The sequence below is a fragment of the Sorghum bicolor genome, chromosome 7 (assembly GCF_000003195.3).
Source record: "Sorghum bicolor cultivar BTx623 chromosome 7, Sorghum_bicolor_NCBIv3, whole genome shotgun sequence".
Lineage (NCBI taxonomy): Eukaryota > Viridiplantae > Streptophyta > Magnoliopsida > Poales > Poaceae > Sorghum > Sorghum bicolor.
This window is the reverse complement of record NC_012876.2, coordinates 51,056,809-51,079,265: the sequence shown is the minus strand read 5'-3', so window position 1 is coordinate 51,079,265 and position 22,457 is coordinate 51,056,809. Positions and strand designations below refer to the sequence as shown.

Sequence of the window (22,457 nt, the reverse complement as noted above, 5' to 3'; positions counted from 1 at the left end):
AGTAGCAACAAGGACAGGGATATAATGATAAGAATCATCATTACTAACTATGGTACCCGTGCGTTGCTACGGGATAACAAAACTTCCGTACTAAAAATATATAGATCGCATGATAAGATAACATAGAGCCACTCGACATCACCAGAAACGGAGACGATAATTAGCTACACCGGCGCTACAGCTTAAAACCAGAACACCCTAACATCAGGATCACCAATTTAATTAGTGGAAGATCAGTTGATCACTCAGAACCTTGCCTATATTTTCAGCTTTGTTATTTCAATCCACATGAATCTGCACTAACTTCACCACATAAGTTCTCATGTTCGTGTTAATGCTAGGTAAAATAAATTGTCACGATCACATCTAGGGAGTAAAACACATTGTCACGGTCACATGTACTGTCATTAGTGTCATAATCTTAATGTAATAGGTAAATAGTAGTGCACTGAAACAGAAGAAAAAAAAATCACTGAAGCTAAGGCTTAAAATCATCTTGCCTCAACTCGGTCGCACACGATGTTCACATTTTACAAATTCTCATGACTTTGACAGAATGCTGCATTGTTTCCTCGCCGACTACAGCTGTGCAAATATTTAGCCTGTAACAAATGAAACAAGTCATCATTGCAACAGCTAAAACAAACATAATTATTTTCTCTCGGACACATCGTAACACTAATTAACTGGAAAAGAGGGATGTTTATTAGGTTGCATAATGGCAAGGATCACAACACCAGCCAGAAAAACCTTATAAGAAAAAAAATACTTAAAACTGAATAATTATACATGTATCTGCCTATCTCTCTGAAAGTTAGGGTCCTACCCGACAAAGGAAAAATTCAGTTACCGAAAAATAATTTAGAGATGTAATTATGTCAAATAATAGCTCTAGTCAATAATCAGGAGAAAAAGATAAAATAATGATTTCCATATATCTTTAAGAACAAGATCAAAATGAATAATCAGTGGGCGTGTACCAAAGTAGGCTTGCTTCAAAAAAACAGTCCTTTCATAGTGCACGTCCAAGAAATCCTTAGGAATAAAATAGTTGCAAATCAATCGTGATACACGATCAAGAATTTCTTAAACAGCAAAATCCTCAACTATTATACCTTTCGGCCGTAGCTCCAGAACCGATCAAAAGGTGCCATTGGAGTCTTGTGCTTCTCAGTAACCATTGAAATAGATTTCCGTGTAAATATGTGTAAGTCGTTGCTGAACTGATCAACACAAAAAGGATACTAACTCCTGAACTGGTTATTTAGAGTTGCATCTCGGAGAGCTAGTGTACCACTGCTAGGTGGTCATACCAAATCTGAGAAACATATACACAAATCTACTGATGGCTTTGATATGTACATTAATGCACTGTTCGTGAAATCATTTCACTGAATGAACTTGGCAATGAGCTCGACCTGAATGGACGAAGGCAGCCCAGGGGTGTAGCGGCATGTTTATTTTTTTCATCAGATCAAACTAACATGCTTATACTGGGATATTGAACAACATTTTTTCATAACATGGTCTCTCACCCAAGAAACAACACATAAATTGTATGAATTCTTAGAGGATGAAAAACTATCTACAACCTAGCATAAAGAACAAGTCAGCTTGGAACTCCTTGTTGCTTGCAAATAAATTGGCCACTTTATATGTGTGCACTAGTACTGATCTAATTTGTGGGAACAATAGCAGCGAAGGGAGAAAAAAGAAAAAAAAAATGGTAGAACGGAGAATTTGCTGCTCTAATATGTGTGGGAACAATAGTTACATACACAATTGGATAACCATAGCATGTAGAAGGCTTGATGAGGCTAGAGAAATAACAAATCACCACTACATCATTGCAGAGCCTGACACAATTCTTTTCGAGACATGGGAGGAAAACCGAACCATGCATGGGAGGAGAACATCGAACCATGAATACTGGGAGAAGCGAACTGTAACTGTGTGAGACGCAAAATCGGTTCTTGTAGACGCGCCGAACCAAGGGAGTAGAATAATATTTCTTGTGCCGATGCTGCCTCTACCACTTCCATGCACCCTGGTCACACGAGTGGACGGAAAGATGATTTTTCTGCGTATATGGGCCTCATAAACCGATATCCACGCTAGAGCTACCGAACCAAACTTCAACCGAACCATATGATTCAGTTGAACACTGGAGCTGTCCTATGCCTGACTGACACATATTCCATAGCATGTAGAAGGTTAATTTTTTTTTTTTTTGGAATACCGTGCACACCAGATTCCTTTGTTGTAGTAAGCGTTAACAATAAATTTAACAATTGTTAAACAACAATACCACAAGATGGCATATCGTTGTCCACTACTGATGTCCAACCATGTTCAAGTTACCAAATCACATTGCAATTATCTTGTTGGGTAGCAGTCAGAGGGATACATTAAACACTTTACTCATCCCAGGAAAACTAGAGGCCTTGTACGAAACTAAAAAAGGTGGCCTAATATCTTGGATCAAATATATTAGACTTAAAAAATTAGCAGCATTCAAGTCCTCCCTGTTATTGTCTATCTAAGTATTTGTATTGTCCGAGAGATCTTCCTCAACTTCAATAATTATTTTAGAGGATCTATAGGATTATTATCAACATTATTGTCAATTGCTTGCCCCTGGTCAGGTGTCAGATTATCAGATGACACTTGTGACTGTTTTGTAACAAACCTATCTATAGCTTCTTCTTGAGATTGGATTAATTCCTCTATTCTTTGTTTTTCTTGCGCTTTTGCCAACTCAATTCAAATTTTCTAGAACAATTTGCAGAATACATGGTTTCAATCTTTGAACGCTATTCTAGTAGGTGTCTAGATCAAAAGAACAAAATTTAGAGATCGACCCACTATTTATTATTGTTCACGGCTTGGTGCTGTGATTGTGAATGAATTAAAAAAATATATATGAATGATTAATATTACCTTCAGGGCCTTAGTGCCTCGCTATTGCCGTTAATTTAAGGTCGCGATACAGTGCTCGTGCCGGCGGCCGATAGGGTCTCAGGTGATGGCGGCGACGGTAAAAGAGGAGACGTATACTGCTTTGCGATCTTATTCAGTTTAGGGTCGGCAATTGCCAACTGAAAACGAATGACGATCTAGTCTAGCGGCCAGCCAACAAGATATTTTTTATTGGGCTATTGTTGTGCACACCGCTTTGCTAAAGATCCAAAGACCGAAGCAGTACATGCTTGTCTAGAATACATATATAGTATATATACTATACTCTGGCCACGCGCACGGGACATGGCGCTCTCGAAGACCGAGAATACAGCCAACCTGGCGCCGCCACTGCCGGCGACGCGAGGCAAGTTTGTGCGGACGGCGCCGATGCCGCCGGCGAGGCGTCCATCGTTGGGCGAATTCTTGAAGCCCCTGATGAAGTGGAAGGTGGAGCCCAGCGATCCGCCGACCAAGAAGCCGTCGTCCACGTAGTCCATGATGCCATAGCTGTAGTCCGGGATGTCTCCGTACATTGGCATCTCCGTTTCCGTTCCCATCGGATACCAACGATCAACACCACCGGTGTCAGGGTAGCTTGCACGTCTTGTTGGTTTGGCTGTAGAAAATATTGAACAAGGTTAGAAAGCAGGAGCAGGACTCGTGGAAGGCCGGTACATGCTTCATCCTCACAGCAACTCCAACCCAAGTCCAAGTCCCTAAATTAAGCCCTTAAATTTTTATTTACATACTCTGATAAAAAAAAAAGTAGGAGCTCAAATTAAGACCCAACTCCAACCCACCTCTTAAACAAGTAGGATAGGGGGTTCTAGATGTGAGGGGTTGAAACTATAATTTAGGAAGGCATGGAAAAGGAGAGCCCAAGTAGGAGGTGGGTTGGAGTTGATTTTTTTAAATCAAGTCCCTAGATTTAGAATAGGAACTTGTTTAAGAAGTGGGTTAGAGTTGCTACTCGTATAGGCCCAGGATCTCGCTGGCGCGCTACATGGTGCATCTTTTATCTCTGTTTTTTCGTGACCCTCTCTCCTTTTTTTTTGACTTGTAAGCAACTCCAGCCCACCTCCTAAACAAGCCCCTATTTCAAATCTAGGGACTTGATCTAAAAAATTAACTCCAGCCCACCTTCTATTTGAGCCCCTATTTTCCTTGCCCTCTTAAATTATAATATCAAGTCCCCAGATGTAGCAGCCCCCCATCCCCCCTCTCTCTCTCCCGTGATCCCCTCCGCACGCGCCGCCCCGCCGGCGGCCTCGCGGGCTCCCTCCTCCGCACGCGCCCCCTATCGCCGGCGAGACCAGAAGCCTTTTCCCCCCCCACCAGGCCAGCACCGGTGGATCGGAGCGGAGGGCGGAGCAACACAGGGCAGGGGGAGGGGGTGGGTTCCGTTTCCGTACGTACCTGAAGGAGAGAAGAAATCAGCCGGCGGCGGGGCGGGAGGGAGGCGTCCAGGAGTGGAGGAGGGAAGGGGAGGGGAGAAAATGTCGCCGGCGTCCAAGAAGACGACGCTTGATAGCGCTGGTTCAGGCTTTCGATTCGTCGGGAATCAACGGCAAGTCCGTCAAGAACATGTCGTTCGAAAACCTGGCAATCTCGATAGTCTCCTCCCGTTCTCCAGGCCACAAGAGCACTGCTCGATCGATTGGAGACGCGTTTCGTGATCTCTAGCTCCTCCGCGCGGATGGAAAACGTCGACCATCTGCTGAAACACCTCGCTGCTCGCCCAAGGAGGAAGAAGCCCGCCGCCACACCTCGACGTGCTCGTAGTCGTAGCGTAGCAGCAGCAGCAGTAGCTTGGGAACAACGACATCGATCGCCGGCGGCGGCAGTAGCCAAGACACCGGCCGTCACGGTCACCCACCAAAGTTCCCAAGAGAACCGATCGCCGAGGTACTCGCTGAGGGTCGTGCTCTGCGCCTACATGATCATGGCTCATCCAAGCGCCGTCTTGAGCGGGCAGCGCGGCGAGGGGGAGACGCAGCTCGTGGAGTCGGTGGCGCGCTTCGTCGAGGAGCTGCTGACGAAGACACTACTCGATGACGGACCTTCAGGGAGGTCATCTGCTGAGACGACCTTCAGGGAGGACACCTTGGGCAGCCGCCGGCGTGGATCGGGCGGCGTGTTCTTGGACGAGAGGAGAGGGAGAGGGACAGGAAGGTAGGCCTGTCTCTGTCTGAATGGAGGAGTCGTGGGAAGCAGAACAGAGAGAGCACCCCAAATACGGCTGGCTGGAGTTGAGCTTTTATTTAGGCTCTCAAATTTTGTAGACTTCCTCTCAAATAGAAATGTAGGGACCAGATTTAGGAGCCGTGGCTGGAGATGCTCTGACTCTCTCCTTGTGATGTGATAAAGTTGGACTCCATAATATTGTTATTATTAATAATGTTTGTTTTTTTCTGTGCATGCATCATCGTGTAACTCTTTTCCTCGCACGTGACGTGAAAAACAATGGTGTCATACATCAAAGTTTCAATTTTGAGAAGTGAATATTGAAAACTTAAAATACAATAATTCATTTTTAAAAAAAATCAAGCTTTAATTAATCAAGTTGCTGTCGGTTTTGATAAACTAGCAAATATGCACATGCGACACACGCATGTTTGTATTGGATGTTTCTTGATTTTATTTCCGCATCATGTTACAGTTGTTGTTCATTCACAATGTGGTACTACAAGTAATGCAAGACATATGCTAGTTTTTTGTTCCTTATGTATCATAACAAATAAAATCGTGTGTGTTCAAATTTTGTTATTTTAATTTTAATTGCTAATACATATGCCTGCACACATTCGTATTGATATGTCTTTGAATTATTCTACTTTTCTCAATTAGTTTATTTATCATAGTTTGGCCTTGTTTAGTTTCTAAAATTTTTCAAGATTCTTTATCACATCGAATCTTTAGACGCATATATGAAGCATTAAATATAAATAAAAAATAACTAATTGCACAGTTTACCTATAATTTGCGAGACGAACGAAAAGTGCTACAGTAGCTAAACACAAAAAAATCACGGAGGACTAGGTGGAATTTTTCTGTTTTTGGAGTCGAGGAGGAATTTTTCTCTTTTTAGAGTTGAGGAGGAATCTAGGAGGAATTTTCCGTTTTTGGGGTCGAAGAGGAATCTTAATTTAGGAGGAGTCTTATTACATCTTACATCATATAAGATCACGGGTGATGCAGGACTCATATAGCGCGGTGTTTTGATTGAACGGTTATTAGAGAGGGAGAGCTCCCTAAAACACTCGCTCTTTTATAGTGTGATAAACAATATTTGTATATAATTTTTCTATTTAATTTTTGTATGTGTTGCTTTCATGCTAATTGCATTGTTTCATTCTAGTAAAAATACATTATAAAATTTAATCACTCCTAGAGCTCCCATTGCCCCCCCAAAAAAGCTCCTCACCTTTCTCCAATGGATAACACCAACCCTCTCCACTGCACTATAGCTATTGCCAATTGATCTCCATTTTATTGCCTCACTGTTGACGGTAGATAAGTACTCTTTTTAACCGTCAACATAGCATGAGAAAGAACTAAAATCAGAATACTATCTAGCTATAGGGGTTATCACTAACAGAATTCCATAAGTTTTGGTGATTGTCTATTTCCGCAGGGGTTATCAGAATAAGAACAAAAAGAGGTCAACATATTAGATTTACATAGAGAGAATACGTGAAATGTCAACTCAGGAATGCTCTAGAAGACACAAGAAGGTGACCCTACGAAGTGGGGCCCCCTTGGCAGCTAGCCAGGGGCGGGCGCCCCTGACAGCTAGGGCGGCCGCCCGACCACCTCCACCAATTAGGTGCAACCTCGCAGATCCTGCCTCCACCGCCTTTGAGGAGTAATCTTAAGCGTACATTTAAGTCGGTTTGATCAGAGGGCTGTGGTGCTTCCTAGGGGGCTATAAATACAACCCTAACCCCCTTGGAGAGAGAGTTCAGAATTCTCTTGAGAAGATCAAGAGAAGAAGAATTAGACAGAGAGGGGTCCCTCGAATGGATCTGTCTCTATAGGGTTCTTAGCCACCATCTCAATTAGATCTCGATAGTTCTTTAGCATTGCTACATAGGAATAGATCTGGAAGGAGTCAAGTTAATCTTGGAGTCAGGATCTATCTTTGTTCTTGGTAAACTCTTATTCTTTTTTGTTATATTTATATTAGTTCTTGCTACTATGAATATAACTTTGATCTATTTGATTATATTAGAATTGATTTTATTCTATTTACTTATGTTTTTAATTATATTGTTATTAGTCTACTTTGATTATATGCTTAGCATAGTTAGATTAGAATTATGTTTATGCATAGGATCGTATAGCGCTTACTCATTAGGCCGATAGGTAAGTGATAGAAATTATGTAGGCGAGGTGCCTAGACCGTATTTATTTGCGATTACACCTTAAAGTCCGGAGCTTGAGGTAGATCGCGAGAGTGACAATCCTGTTGAGTCCTTTGTATTCATTCTCCCGATTATAAGGATTTTAGAGCACCATTATTACGGGAAAGTGATTGCTATGTTCATGATCTTTCTTGCTAATATCACTATGCATAGATATAACCTTTTCTAGCGATGATGTTAAGTGTACTTGCACTAATCATTGCATGCTTCAATAGTATAGTTAGAATACTTAGGATTTATTCTTGTAGATTGTCCTAGTACAATGCTAGGTGTTATAGACTTAGAGTAATCTAATTGAGATGATTATCATGTTTTTTATATGGCTATGAATTCTTATTTATCACCTGTCACTTATTATTCATGTTCATATATTTATCTTATGTGACACTTACCCTGCATGAGAGATAGATAAAGACTTGGTTAAGATCTCCATGACTACATGCAGTGCTCATTGCTCATTATCCGTTGCAAGTCCCTTCCTAGTGGTAAAAATATAAATAATATACCTAGATTACTCCTGGTTAAAATGCTACATGGTATTATCTGTGCTTGAGGATCCTTTATTTATTATTTATTCCTAGAAAAGCATATAGATTTATTACCAGCACTTCTACATCATGCTGGGGATGACAACCTGACTTAAGTGATGTAAAGTAATTTTGACGCCGTTGCTAGGGATAGGTTTAAAAGTCAATTTATAGTAATTGCGTTAAGAAGTGTCAACACTAAGCTCGTGCGTTGAGGCTCAGGAGGTCTAGAACTTTGGCTTCTGCACACCCTCTCAGAGCCACTGAGATTGTTGAGCAAGCAATTTTTTTGCATCAACAAGTAAGTTTAGAATTATGTTTATGCATAGGATCGTATAGCGCTTACTCATTGGGCCAATGGGTAAGTGGTAGATATTGTGTAGGCAAGGTGCCTAGACCGTATTTATCTGTGATTACCCTTTATAGTCTGGATCGTGAGGTAGATCGCGGGAGTAATAGTCCTGTTGAGTCCTTTGTAGTCCTCCACCCAAGTATAAGGACCGTAGAACACCACTATTATAGGGAAGTAATTGCTCTGTTCATGATCTTCCTTGGTAATATCACTATGCATAAGTATAACCTTTTCTTATGATGATGCTAGGTATAATTGCACTAATCATTGTATGGTTTGATATTATAGTTAGAATACTTAGGATTTATTCTTGTAGATCATCCTAATTCATGCTAGTGTTATAGAGTTAGAGTACTCTATTGAGATGATTATCATATTTATATGTGGCTATATGTACTATCATTTTTCTTTTATCACTTACTATTTATATTCATATTATTTATCTTATGTGACACTTACCCTGCATGAGAGATAGATAAAGGCATGGTAAAGTTCTCCATGGCTACATGTAGTGCTCATTGCTCAATGCAGTCCCTTCCCAGTGGTAAAAAATATAAATAACGATACCTGGATTACTCCTGGTAAAAATGCTACATCGGTATTATCTATGCGCTTGCAGATACTTTATTATTATCTAGAAAAGCATATACATCTAATACCAGCACTTCTACATCATGTTGGCGCTGACAACATAGCTTAAGTGATGTAAAGTAATTTTGGCGCCGTTGCTAGAGATAGGTTTAAAAATCTATTCATAGTAATTGTGTTAAGAAGCGTCAACAAGCATTTTTGGCGCCGTTGCCGGGGAAGGTTGAAAGCATTGAAGGATTATGAGCATCACTACATCCACTCATAGATTGAGCACCATCCACCCTTCTCACTCATGCAGACTTACCCTTGTCTTTTGTCTATGTTATACATCATATGCAGGGTAATGTATGAACAAGTTTAATCTCCTAGATAATTTTATTGATAATCCAGAAGCATTGATCAGGAAGAGGAAGGCCAAGTTGAGAAGGAACCAATTAACATCATCATCATCTTAGCTTACCAATCCTCCTGAGATAGAAGATCAACCTGTTATTCAAAGTTTTACACCAGAGCTTGACGTCATGGCCGACAAGTCATTTCATGAGTTCTCAGCTCCCACAACAGCCAACATCCGTACTGGACCAATTGTAGACATTAATGGGTCATTTGAGCTCAAGCCTACGTTGATCAACATGGTACAAGCAAGCTAGTTCTATGGGAAGGCCCTTGAAGATGCTAGTGCTCATCTCCAACACTTTCTGAAGATTTATTTGCAGCACTTTCATTATCAAGGATGTCCCAGAGATGCTATACTATTTCGCCTCTTCCCATTCTCACTCTTGGGGAGAGTGAAGCAATGCTTCTATGCCAACAAGGAGAAGAATACTATGTGGGCACTATGTTCCACCAATTTCCTAGTGAAGTTCTTTCCCACAGCCAAGACTAATGCTCTTCGTGGGAAGATATCAAGTTTTCGGCAACAACATGATGAGACAGTCCCAAAAGCCTAGGAGCGCTTTCAAGACTACATACTCGAGTGTCCTGATCATGGGATGGAGAATTGGCTGCTCATGCAGACATTCTATCATGGGCTTAGCAACAGCACTCGTGAAACCATGGATGCTGCTGCTGGAGGTGCATTCTTATCACTTACTATTACTCAAGCCACTACTCTTGTGGAAAAGATGTCCTCAAACCAAGGTTAGAGTGAAGAGAGAACTCAAACCCACAAGAGAGGTGGAGGAATGCACTAGCTCAAGGAGGTAGACATGCTAGCTACCAAGATGGACCTACTGATGAAAAGGCTCGATGAGATAGCTGTTGAGAAGAAGAAAGTCATGCACATTCATGTTTCTGGCATGACATGTGAAGAGTGTGGAGAGACTAGACATACAGGTACCAACTGCCTAGAGGTGACGAAAGACATAAACTACATCAACAAGAACAACAACAACTACTACCATCCTTAGTAGAACTAAGGCTAGAACCAGCAACATCGGCCTAACTCCTCAGTTGCAACAGCTTACACCCTTTGATGCTGCCAACGACCAAGGTAAAATTCCGGGACAACTCGAAGAATTAGAAACTGCAAACCTTGTAGACATCTTTAATGCAGGAAATTACTGGAGTGACCCTCTGAGAGGAGCATGGATTGACTCAACTTTGCCAATCAAGAAGGGCGATCCAGAGAGACCGGTTATTTCAATCTCCATTGGAAGTGCAAACTTCAAAGAGGCACTCTGTGACTTCTGTGCAAGCATTAACATCATGCCCAAGGTGATATATGAAAAACTATTCAATTATCCTTTATCATATACAACCCTATGTTTGCACCTTGTAGACTAGTCAGTTTGTTACCCCATGGGAATCCTGGAGAACATTGGTGTGCGAGTAGGCAACTCATATGTACCTACATACTTTATTGTAGTGAACACTAGTACTAATGAGAGGTCACCTATTATTCTGGGATGACCATTCTTGAACACCGCCGGAGCCATTATCTACTCTAGCACTGCCAAGATCATTTTCAATATTAAGGGAAAAAGAGAAGTCTTTTCTTTTATGATGGGTACCGATATGAATCGGCACGAGGGTGGCCCGATCTTCACGATAATAGATCAAAAGAATAAAGATAACTTGCTATGAACAACGGGTAACTAGCTTTATACCTGACCAAGGTTGGATGCGACCAAGGACGGGGAGAGAGGCACCAAAATCATGAAGACTTCGACTTGTTCTCCAAACGACTGCAGAACCATAATCCAGAACTAACCCACACAATACGGCACAGCTGAATGGAAGCCGTAGAGCATGAAGTAGAGGAATCCATAGGATTCACTTCACAAGTCCAAGAAGAACAAGGAAGAACAAAGGTTGAGTAAGGCACTCAACAGCATGGCTGCAATATCATATTTATACTAGGAACAACCCTTCTTGATAGGTATGAAAATGAAATGGAGTTTCTGAGGTAAGGCAATGTGAAAGGCTCCCTCAGAATGCATTTCGGAAATTTTTTTCGTGTGAATGTTGGCCTCCAGAGTAGTTTCCAATAAACTAACCATAACTACTTATTGGAAAGTCCAAATAATGAACCGTTTCTTGGGTGTCAAACTAGACTCAAAGAGCTTTCCAGTAATATATGCCATGCACCACGAAACATTGTAGATTAGTACAGTTTTGCTTGGCAAGTTGAACCAACATTCTGTCATGACAGACTGTTGACCTTCTGAGCAGTCTTGACTAATCCAAACATAACTCTTGATGGCAACATTCAAATGAGGTGGGGATGGAGGTATTGAAAATTGGACTTGATGAGCTTTTCAAAATGTCCTCATAGGCCTCCAAAGCTTCACAGAGTTGAGAGTTATGACTGCTTCTTTCTGGTGTCCGAACATTCATCCGAACATTCATGGGATCAGTTTCGGACGTGTGAACCTTCATATGTGTTACTTTTCTGATATTGCCATTCTATAGTAGTGTCTCTTCCTCCTCTTCAAATATATTCCTAGGTACTATATAACATTCTCAAAAGTATGAAAATTACAATCACTAAGAAAATAATTCACCTGCTCTTGTAGCTTCTTGGCATGACTTTTTGGAAGTGGACATTGATGTGTAATATTTGGACTTGAATGAGCGTGCATAGCTGAGATGTACTCATCATTTTAAGAATAGGGCATTGTCATTCCTTACACAGAAGGAAACTATCGGCGAGAGAAACAAGAGCAACACCCAGAATAAGGCTAAGACCAAGAACAAGGGCAAAAATAAGGACTAGAAGACAGAGACAACAAGGATGGTCACTGCAGTCCACAGGGAGTATGACCACCTACTCAAGTCTCCGCATCTAATCAACAAGGTTGATCTAGGTGTCTCGACTATTCTATGCTCCATCAATAGATGATACTTCTACAAAACTATCCGTGACACCGGATCGGGCATCAACATTATGGCTAAGGTAACTTATGAATTTCTATATGGTACTATACCTATAAACCCCACCTATGTGCAGCTGCAAATGGCAGACCAGTCCTTTCACTCTATGGAAGGGATAGTCAAAGACGTCCCTGTCCAAATCGACGACCACTACGTCCCCACTGACCTCCTAGTCATTGACATGAGTGAAGATGAGTGTGATCCACCCATCATCCTAGGAAGACCGTTTCTCAACACTACCAAAGCCATCATTTATATTGGAACATGGGAAATCCATTTCAAATTCCCCTCAGAAAAGGTATGCCATCATTTCAATAGTAATTATATAATTAATGATGAGCCCAAGAAGAATAGGTCAAGAAGAAGGCAGCGTACCCGTCATCAGAAGAAGAAGATTGCTGTAGACAGATGGGCTGACTATGAAGGAGGGGTTTCAAGATTCGAAGATCGATACCCCGATGAGGAAAACACCACCAACGAGGAGGTAGCAGCAGAAGAAGAGAAAGTGATTCCAGACACTCTCCTCCAAATCACCATCACCTACACGGCAGGTACGGAAACCAAAAGTAAACTCAGATTCAAATCCTGCACAGGACATAGCACCTATGGCGCCATCCGATGCGCCCCTCAATCATTGAGCAAACAAGAAGGTCCTGTTTGGAAGACTTAAAATCACCGAACGCCACGTCAAGAGGTAACTTGGTATGTATCTGCATTTTCCTTTAGCATATTTGCTTATCTTAATTGTATTAGTAGTTGCATCTTTACTTTATTATTTCTGCATTAGAAAAAGAAAATAAAAATATATTTTGCATTGCCTCTAGAAAAATTCTAAGCCCCATGTATTTAATGTGTGATACAACAGCTCACACACTCATCTATTGTGGTGGCATAAAAATAAGTTTTAGCATATTTATTTTTTTGTCTGCATACTATAAATATAAAAGCATAAAAATATATATTGATCCTGCTAAAAGATAAATGGGTATAAGAGATTTCTAGACTTCCAAAGCTTAGAGGTTTATCACCAACGCTTATTCAAGCTTTGTTGTCTATTTGAGTTTCATAGGCTTTAAAGGATTAAGAAGAACTAACAGGCAGAAGGACATTCTGTCCCCCGTCAGAGTGCTGTCCACATTAGTCAAGCGCTGTTTCAAACAAGTACCCATGACACTCTAGAAGAATCAGTACGCCTTCACTGCCTGTCAGCAACCTCAGTAGACTATATGAACATCCAGCTTGGGGGAGAGCAACCCCTGTATACCGAGCTAAGTATTCCTCACTTATCTATTTTTTCTTAGTGTGTTATGATAATATAAAACTAAAAACATGAATAACCTTAGAAACCCAATAAAAATTCCTTCATTTATCTTTTATAATAATCTTGCTAGCTAAGGAGAGCTCTTAATAAATCTGTTAAAATGAACCTCTAGAACACACTCTTATATGGAGATGAGAATAGTTGCTCTATCGTAATTCTTTGCAAGTATCTAGTTTTCAACCTTGTACTCTCTCGAGTTTTGGATACAACTATTTAGACTTAAGTGATGTAAAGTAATTTTGGCGCCATTGCTAGGGATAGGTTTAAATGTCTATTCATAGTAATTGCGTTAAGAAGTGTCAACAATGAGGTCCTCTAGGTTAGCCATCGAGTGTCAAGGGCGCATAGGTGGAGGTAGTCCTTCAGAGAGGAGATGACTCCTCCTGCTAATCTAGAAGGTGCCCACTTGGATCCCCTGGCCTCATGATCCTTCGGGGTCAGTGTTCCTCCATATCTGGTGCCTGGAACATAGAAAATCCTGGGGCGAAGTATTGGTGGTTGTTGTGAGCTCCTCCCTTCACCCGTTGTCCTGCTTCTTGTCATCCTACCACTCACAGATTGCGTGCCGGCTTCCTCTTGTGGAACAAGAGTGAAGGTGAGTGACTGGGAATTATAAAAATGAAGTTCCGGGTTAGGTAATCGGATTTTGTTCACATATCCCAGGAAGAAATGGACAACAACTTTTGCTTTATTATGTTTTAAATGGTGCCCTTGCAATAAGTATTGTAAATCAATAATAAGGCGATGAGTAGTAGAGATAAGGTATGTTTTGATCTTCCAATGCCCCGACACCATTTTCTATTCGAGTGATAAGAGATGTGTAGGAAATAGAGGTGGAAAAACTTGTGAAAAAACTATATAAATGTTTAACCATCTCTATAATTGGAGCAACTTTTATTTTTTTATCATGGCGTAAAGAAGTTCCATTTCAGTTATATGGACAAATCGGTTATCAAACCTAGGAAATAGAGTTACGGAAATCCAACGATGCATAAATCTCAAAGTAGGGTGGTGAATGTCTGCATTCCTAGGTGTGAGTTTACCAGCGATATGTTTTCCCAAAATATCTTCTCAAATTTTTTTGTAATTAAAACCTCTTAATACATAATCGAAGTGTAGAACTTCTTTTATGAAAGCCTATGTGCTAGGCAAGTTCTTTCCAAGTGCAAGTGTATTCTCACTACACCACAACCCTTAATCAGCGACTGACTTGAAGTTGCTATAAGGGGTGTATAGCGATAGAGGGTCCGTGGCTAAAAGTTATAGCGACGGACCTCAGCAGTTGCTGTTGAAGCCGTCGTTGTATGTATATAGCAACAGACTTCATCTTTAGCAACGGACCATCCATCGCCCCATCATTTAGCAACGGACAGTCTATTAGTAGTTTTTGCAACGGACAGTTCATCGCAATAACAACTTTTAGCAACTGACAGTCCATCGAGATCAATTAAATAAGTGAAAAAAATAATGCACATATATTTAAAACTGGACCACATTCACAACCAATATTATACTAAATGACATACACAAATAGACACATTAATCATACACTCAGTCACCCATATCAAATGAGTACATATATAATCATGTGACTAGCTTATTAAGCTTCTTGCCATCAAACCAACATACAAACATGCAAATAGTAGCTGAATACATAATCTAGCTAAGTCATCCAAAAGTGATCCAACATTATGACCATCGAGTCCACAAACTAAAACTTCCAGATTGTAGTCCAAAAGTATTCAAAGATAGTATCTAGTACACCATAAGATAGCATCTAGTCCAAAAGCATTCAAGTTTACTCCCAGCACCCTTCTTGCCAACAATCTAGCACTGCCTAGCGTCTCTAAGATGATCTTGCAGCACCTTGAGAAAATCTTTGAGAAGAACTAGCAACCCCCTGAGATCTTGTTTGCTGATTGCAGACCTTTAGCTGTTACAAGTATCATAGTTAGAAACTGTAGATCTTGCAGGCAGGCATGCATGGAACATCATGAAACATAATGTTGGAGGTCAGTTGTAACTTGTAAACCGATTACAAGTAGGAAGACCAATTCAGTTGATGGGTCTCAGTAATTATAGAAAACACAGGAGCACATATAGTAGTGAACAAAATAATCCTATCTTATGAGAGATTGAAGGTGAACAAAAACCTGAGCACTTACAGAGCACACACATGGATCTATTATAGAAGACATGTAAACATTGAATACTACTAACACTAGTACACTACTATTGCCATGTTTTCCAATGAAGTATTTGGTTACTACTAAAACTACTAATACAAAGTGGTATTCATTATGCGAAAACGTGTTAGAGGTAGGTCTACTATGTTCAAAACTATACTACTATACCACCAGAGCGATTGCTAACTTAAAAAGCGTTTGCGGATAGCCCAAAATGGATCTGAGAAGAATTTGGAGAGCTGAGTTAAAGGTTTACTCTGGTGAACTGAGATAATGGTATCAGATAACTTGTAACATATGTAAGTCAATAAAGGAACTATTAATTTTGGAACAGCACCGAACTTGTAGCATGTTTTGCTACCTTTTCAATTAGCCAATAACGATTGCAACAGGATTCCTAATCTTACTGCTGGCCTGCAGCAACACAATTGGCCCTTAATATGCATACAATGTACACTGCATGAAAGTCAAACACACCCTATCTTTGAGATACACTATGGCAGATCGAGAAGCAATCAAAAAGACTTTTGTTAGTATATATAAAACTAAAGTAAAGTTCTCCTAAAACGATCTAGGTTGACTTTCTTTAACACTGTTTAAGTGAAGTTCTTACTAAAAGCACAGCCAAATGCCACAACTATAATATATGCAGACTTAGTACTGGACAGTTCATATGCTTCAATTGTGATTAAAGAACCTCAATTGGGACATATGTATCTAAAGAAGCTTATCCGGCTGGGATTCTCCAGTAGACAAGGCAAGAATAATAGTAGTAGTACATAGTCCTGACTAAATCTTGAGAAGAATTACTATAACAATGTCTTGACCTTTTTATATCTTTTAATTCATAAAGGATATTATGGCAACCAAAATTATTTTTAGAACCTACAGACTAATATCTACAACTTTCATAAAGAAGACATATTTTTATCATGCCTTTAAGGTATCCTAATCCAGAGTTGAAGACAAACCTCATAATCTGCTCAAGAATTGGGACAACAAGGTTCACATTTTCATATACCCAAATCCTCAAGTCCAAAAATATGAAATTTAACCAAAGATCAGAGAATTCCATATCCTACAACTTTGGTATTACTAACCTTTGCAGAAAGAACCAATTAAATGGACCTGAGCAAGACCCAATATTAACTGAAAATTATGCTGAGGAAACAATACCTTGAGATATATATCTAGAGTTTCGCTTATCCAAACATCATGATTCCTACCAATCTGGAAAGCTATAGGAAAGTACTGCAAGTCTCTTATTCTTTGTGAAGTCCCACAATGCCTCTAAGGTTCCCAAAATACACCTATATCTAGTTCTATCAAAAATTTCGTCAGAACATGACAGCTAATTTAGAAAACTCATATCTCCCAAACCATTCGGGATAAAATCATGAAACTTCACGAGCTAATAGATCTGAAGCTCCTCTACAACTTTCCTATTATCAACATTCGAAGAAAAAGAGATTTAAGTCACGGAAACTACAGTAATAGGTATAGTACTCAAGAACCTACACATCTAGAGCACTCATAGCTTTTTACAGAGTTACAGACTAGATGAACTAAGCATGAAGAAACAAAAATAAGAGTACTCACGGTTAGATCAGAGGAGTTGTTGCTAGAGCCCAAATCCGCACACACAGCAGCACACATAGGCTTCTTGACCCTACCTGGGCACCATGGTTGTCGAGTTCAGCACCTCGGTGGTGCACGCCGCCGCCCGACCTGCACACAACACAGGGAAAGAAATCGAATGAGAAAGATAGCTAGAAAGCTGCTAGTGTCCTTAGATTCGATTCTGAGGGAGTAATAGAGGAGGAAATCAAACCATGGTTGCCGATTTACGGCATCTAGTTTGAACGCAGTGAAAGGGGGAAAGAGAGCAGAACTGGGATCTCAAATTAGAGGGTATTAAAAGGTCAGAATGGAGGGGAAATGGCAGGGGTAGCACCATTGTATTGGAGAGAATAGTATGGAGATAATTAGAGGTGAGATTTGCCATCCGGGGAGGTGGATTTGAGCAGCGGGGGCTGCTGCCATGTGCAACGTGAAGAACAGATAGGGGTAAGGAATGAAGCAGAGGGAGGAAGAGAGAGTTACGGTGCTGGTCCATTGACCTACGGCTGCCTGCTACCTAGGGTCTCAGTGTATTAGTAGTAGTAGTACTACTACTAGGAGGGCAACATATTTTTCTTCTGGGTCAGTCTTAGGGTCTACTGACGTGTAATAATAGACAAATGGATCAATCCATGAGTAGACAACGGAAGGAAAATATTAAGAATATTAATCAATCTAGTGACTAACTAATTCTGTTTTAACAAAGGAAGTAATAACTAAGAATATTACAGCGGGAAGGGCCCAAGTACCACGCGCGAATGGAAAATTTCTATAGCCACGGACCATCTGATGTTGTTCCTGATGTATAGCAACGGACTGTCCAACGCAAAAGAAAAAGATTATAGCGACGGACCGTCCATCACCCTATTCGGTTTTAGCAACTGACCGTCCTTCACTAACCTTTAGCGACTCACCATTCTATGCTAATAACAACTTTTAGCAACTGCAGTTAGTTGCAGATTAAGGGTTGTGGTGTAGTGTCTATTCCAAATAAACAGAAGGCGATCCCTTTATCTAATCTTTGCATCGTGCAAAAAAATTGTATGGTCAAAAGACAAGACCCTCGCTCCCAAAGTGGATCAACATCACCCCACCCGACAGCTTTCCAAATAGTGAAGAATTTGTCATTCATACCTATCATGGCTAGAATGTTGGGGTCATACATTGGTGTGAGCTCAAACTCACGGTCCTTGATGCATAAGTAGGCTTGTATTTCTCGATCGTCTCTCAAGTCCAGGAAGGCGACATTCGCTTGTTCGACGCCATGTGGTGCCAGTTCCTTGATGTGTTCTTCTTCTTTATCTTCATTTATCAGGCTTTCTTCACGCTTGGTGTAGTGTGAACTTGAGGTTGCATGGGAGCGCTTTGACCCTCCTCTAGCGGCTTTCTTGAGCGTGCTAGCGATCGTCTTCCCAAACCTACGCATGGTAGAACAATAGAACACAAGGCAAAAACTTGGGTTCGGGTTAGGAGTTAGCTCACAAGAACACTAGAACTAGCTTGAGCTCAAACACGTGGAGAGTTTTCTTGGACTAAAACTTGAGGGAGAGTGAGCGAGTGAGAGTGTGAGAGTGAGTGAGGAGCTACTGCTGGCTGCACTGGTATGTATAGAGATGGAGCACAACATGGAGAGGGAGGGGCAACGACCACCTGCACCCTGTCCAGAGGACAGACCCATTAGCGCCAAGCCTGGGTTGGTCGACCCACTGGTTCAGCGGGCCCCCAGGTAGGCCTGCTCTGCCTCCCCTTTGGAGGCTTGCTTCTAACGACTATTTGAAGTTCCAAACTATTGGCACGTTGGTCAGACCCCCAATGGTCTTTTTAATTTTAACTTTCCTCTTTTTATTATATTTTTAATTTTTTAAAATTTTGGAAAAATTATATTTGATGATATTATATTAGTCTTATACAGAATATAAAATTTTTATGATTTTTTGAAACTTTTATTTTGGATGGAATAATTCAAAAATTGTATAATTGAAGAAGATTTTCTTTCATAAAGAAGTTCTATAAATATTTATTTATTTGTATACATATATAAACTTACCATTTTACCTTTGGCGAAGGGTTGACATTTTTAGTCTGCCAGACAAGACTCTTCCTCGTTCATTGGTTTGTGGCTGCACTTGGGTTATTGCTAGATGATTCTGACTCATTGACAGGTATTGCAGCAGCAATTTGACCCAATTGAGTTTTTATCATCTTATTAAAGCTCAACTGATTTTATATGGAGGAATTAAAATTTTCTAATTTAGAATTTATATTTTCAATATTTTTATCATGATAGACAAGTTTCTTAGTAATATTTTCATTAATTTTAGCTTGCCCTAGCACTAAATCTTTCAAGGAAGGTTGATTCGAAGCATACTTAGAACTGGAATTGTAGGTCGAATTACCTTGGTAGGGTGGACGTTGTTGGTTGTTCCACCCACTATTACCTGGTTGGCGAAACCCGTTGTTGATGAATGCTACGTCTTCTCGGGTTTTGGGACAGTCATTCCCCAAATGGCTAATGTTGACGGTCCTTAAGTATCAAATTTAATTATCAAATAAATAAAGAAAAGGATCCAAATGAAATCAACATCTAGACTTAGGGTTTTATCTGATAGAATTCCACGAGTTTTGGTGTTTGTCTATTTCTGCAGGGGGTTATCAGGAAATACGGAAGAAAGGCCCACACGTCGGGATTACATAGAGATATCAACGTGCCACGCAATTATCTTACATCTAGAAGACTCCAGAAGCCACGAGACCGAAGCGGAGGCGAAACGGGGCCAGAGGCAGGGCGCCCACCCTCCTGCCCTGGGCGCCCGCCCCCTCTGGGAGTCCAATCAGGACTCTGCTTCGTGGGAGATCTCCACCGACCTAAAGGATGAATCTAAACCATACAATCTATATCGGTTTGATCCAATGGCCCATATTCACTTGAAGGGACTATAAAACCAGACCCCTGGCCCCTGGAGGAGAGAGCCTCTCAACCCTAATTCATTGTTCTTCAAGGGAGAAGAAGCCTCTGATCAAGATTAGAGCCACCACATCAATTAGATATCTAGATTAGCATAGCTACATAGGATTAGAACTAGAAGGAGTCAATCTTCGATTGGTTTCCGGATCTGTCAAGAGGATTCTTGGTAATTCTCTAATTGTGCTTCTAATTACTTTCTAATTATCTTTGTTCTTCAATATTATGAATATGACTTTGTTCTACTTCAATATATTGCTTATGACTTTGCTCTACTTGCTTATATTCAAGATTATATTGTTCTTAGTTTATCATAGTTATGTACTTGGCTTAGTTAGATTGGATTTATATACATGCATAGGATCGTATAGCGTTTATCCATCGGATCCATGGGTAAATGATAGATATTGTGTAGGCGTGGTGCTTATACCGTATTTATCTGCGATTGTACCCAATATGCCAGATCGTGGGGTAGTTCGTGATAGTGACAGCTTCATTGATTCTTATATAGTCCCCCTCTCGTGTATTGGGCTGGCAGAGCAACATTATTATAGGGGAGTGATTGCTATGTTTCTCATATTCCTTGCTAATATCACTATGCATGGGCGTAGTCTTGTCTCGCAATGATTGCTAAGTATGCTTGCACTAACTATGATAATGCTAGACTATATAGTTGAGAATAACTTAGGAAATATTCTTGTGGTTCGTTCTAATACCATGCTAATGACTTTCTAGAGTATCTAATTGAGGTGCTTATCATATTTATTATGTGGCTAGATCAGATTAGTTATCCTTGTCACTATTATTATTTCATATATCTTTTATGTGACACTTATCCCTGTATGAAGAGTTAGATATAATGTTCTCAATTATACATGCAATGATAGATGCTCAATCTCATATTCTATTCTGTAATCAATATTGATGATTGCTAATCCCTTCCCAGTGGTAAAAATATAAATAACGATACCTGGAATACTTCCCGGTTAAAATGCTGCATCGGTATTAATCTGTGTGCTTGCAGATCCAATTCATTATTTATTTAGAAGAGCAATTGCATATTTCAATACCGCGTCTCTCATATCATGCTGGGGATGACAACTTGGCTTAAGTGGTGTGAGGGATAGGTTTGGCATTTTTGGCACCGTTACTAGATTTAGAGAACTTAGTCTACTTTTGGTAATGATGTTAAGAATACCCAACAAGCATTTTTGGCGCCGTTGCCGGGGAAGGTTGATTACTAATCAGGAATGGAATAAAGGATTTTGAGTTATCATTCGCATCACTAATATGATTGAGCTTATCTATTCTCTCATACAGTTTTACCCTGATATTTTTCTATTTTATCTTATGCAGGGGAATGTATGAATAGAAGACATCTTCCAGGAAATTTTGTTGACAATCCTGAAGCATTATTCAAGAAGACGAGAGCCAAGCTCAAGAAGAGATCATGAACACTTCAGCAAGAAGCTTCATCCAATCAAGAAGATCACCGGAACTTGTCTTCAGAGTTCGAAGCCATGGCGAACAAATCAATCTGCGAGTTCTCAGCTCCCACTACGGACAACATCCGCACTGGACCTGCTGCAGAGATCGATGTCAACTTTGAGCTCAAGCCTGGACTTATCAACATGGTGCAATCTAACCAGTTTTGTGGGAAGGCACACGAAGATGCTAGTGCTCATTTACAACACTTCCTGGAGATTTGCAACACATTCACCATATCAGGAGTTTCCAAAGATGCTATACTACTTCGCCTCTTCCCATTCTCACTGTTAGGAAGAGCGAAGCAGTGGTTCTACGCTACAAAGGAGAAGAATACTATGTGGGCACTCTGCTCAACAAACTTCCTGGCAAAGTTCTTTCCCATGGGCAAGACCAATGCTCTCCGTGGGAAGATTACAAGTTTTCAGCAACAAAATGATGAATCTGTTCCAGAAGCATGGGAGCGCTTTGAAGACTACATCCTAGAATGTCCCCATCATGGAATGGAGAGTTGGCTACTAATGCAGACGTTTTATCATGGACTCGGCAACAGTGCCCGAGAGACCATGGATGCTGCAGCTGGAGGAGCATTCTTATCACTTACTATACCAGAAGCCACAGCTCTTGTGGAGAAGATGGCGTCCAATCAAAGC

General features: G+C 40.5%; 1 long non-coding RNA gene across 1 annotated transcript; it reads right to left on the bottom strand.

Moving 5' to 3' along the window:
• Nucleotides 15,223-17,879, bottom strand: LOC110436913. Its single transcript, XR_002454827.1, has 3 exons — nt 17,569-17,879; nt 17,337-17,465; nt 15,223-15,484 (listed from the first exon to the last, which is right to left on the bottom strand). It is a non-coding gene; the product is annotated as an uncharacterized LOC110436913 (long non-coding RNA).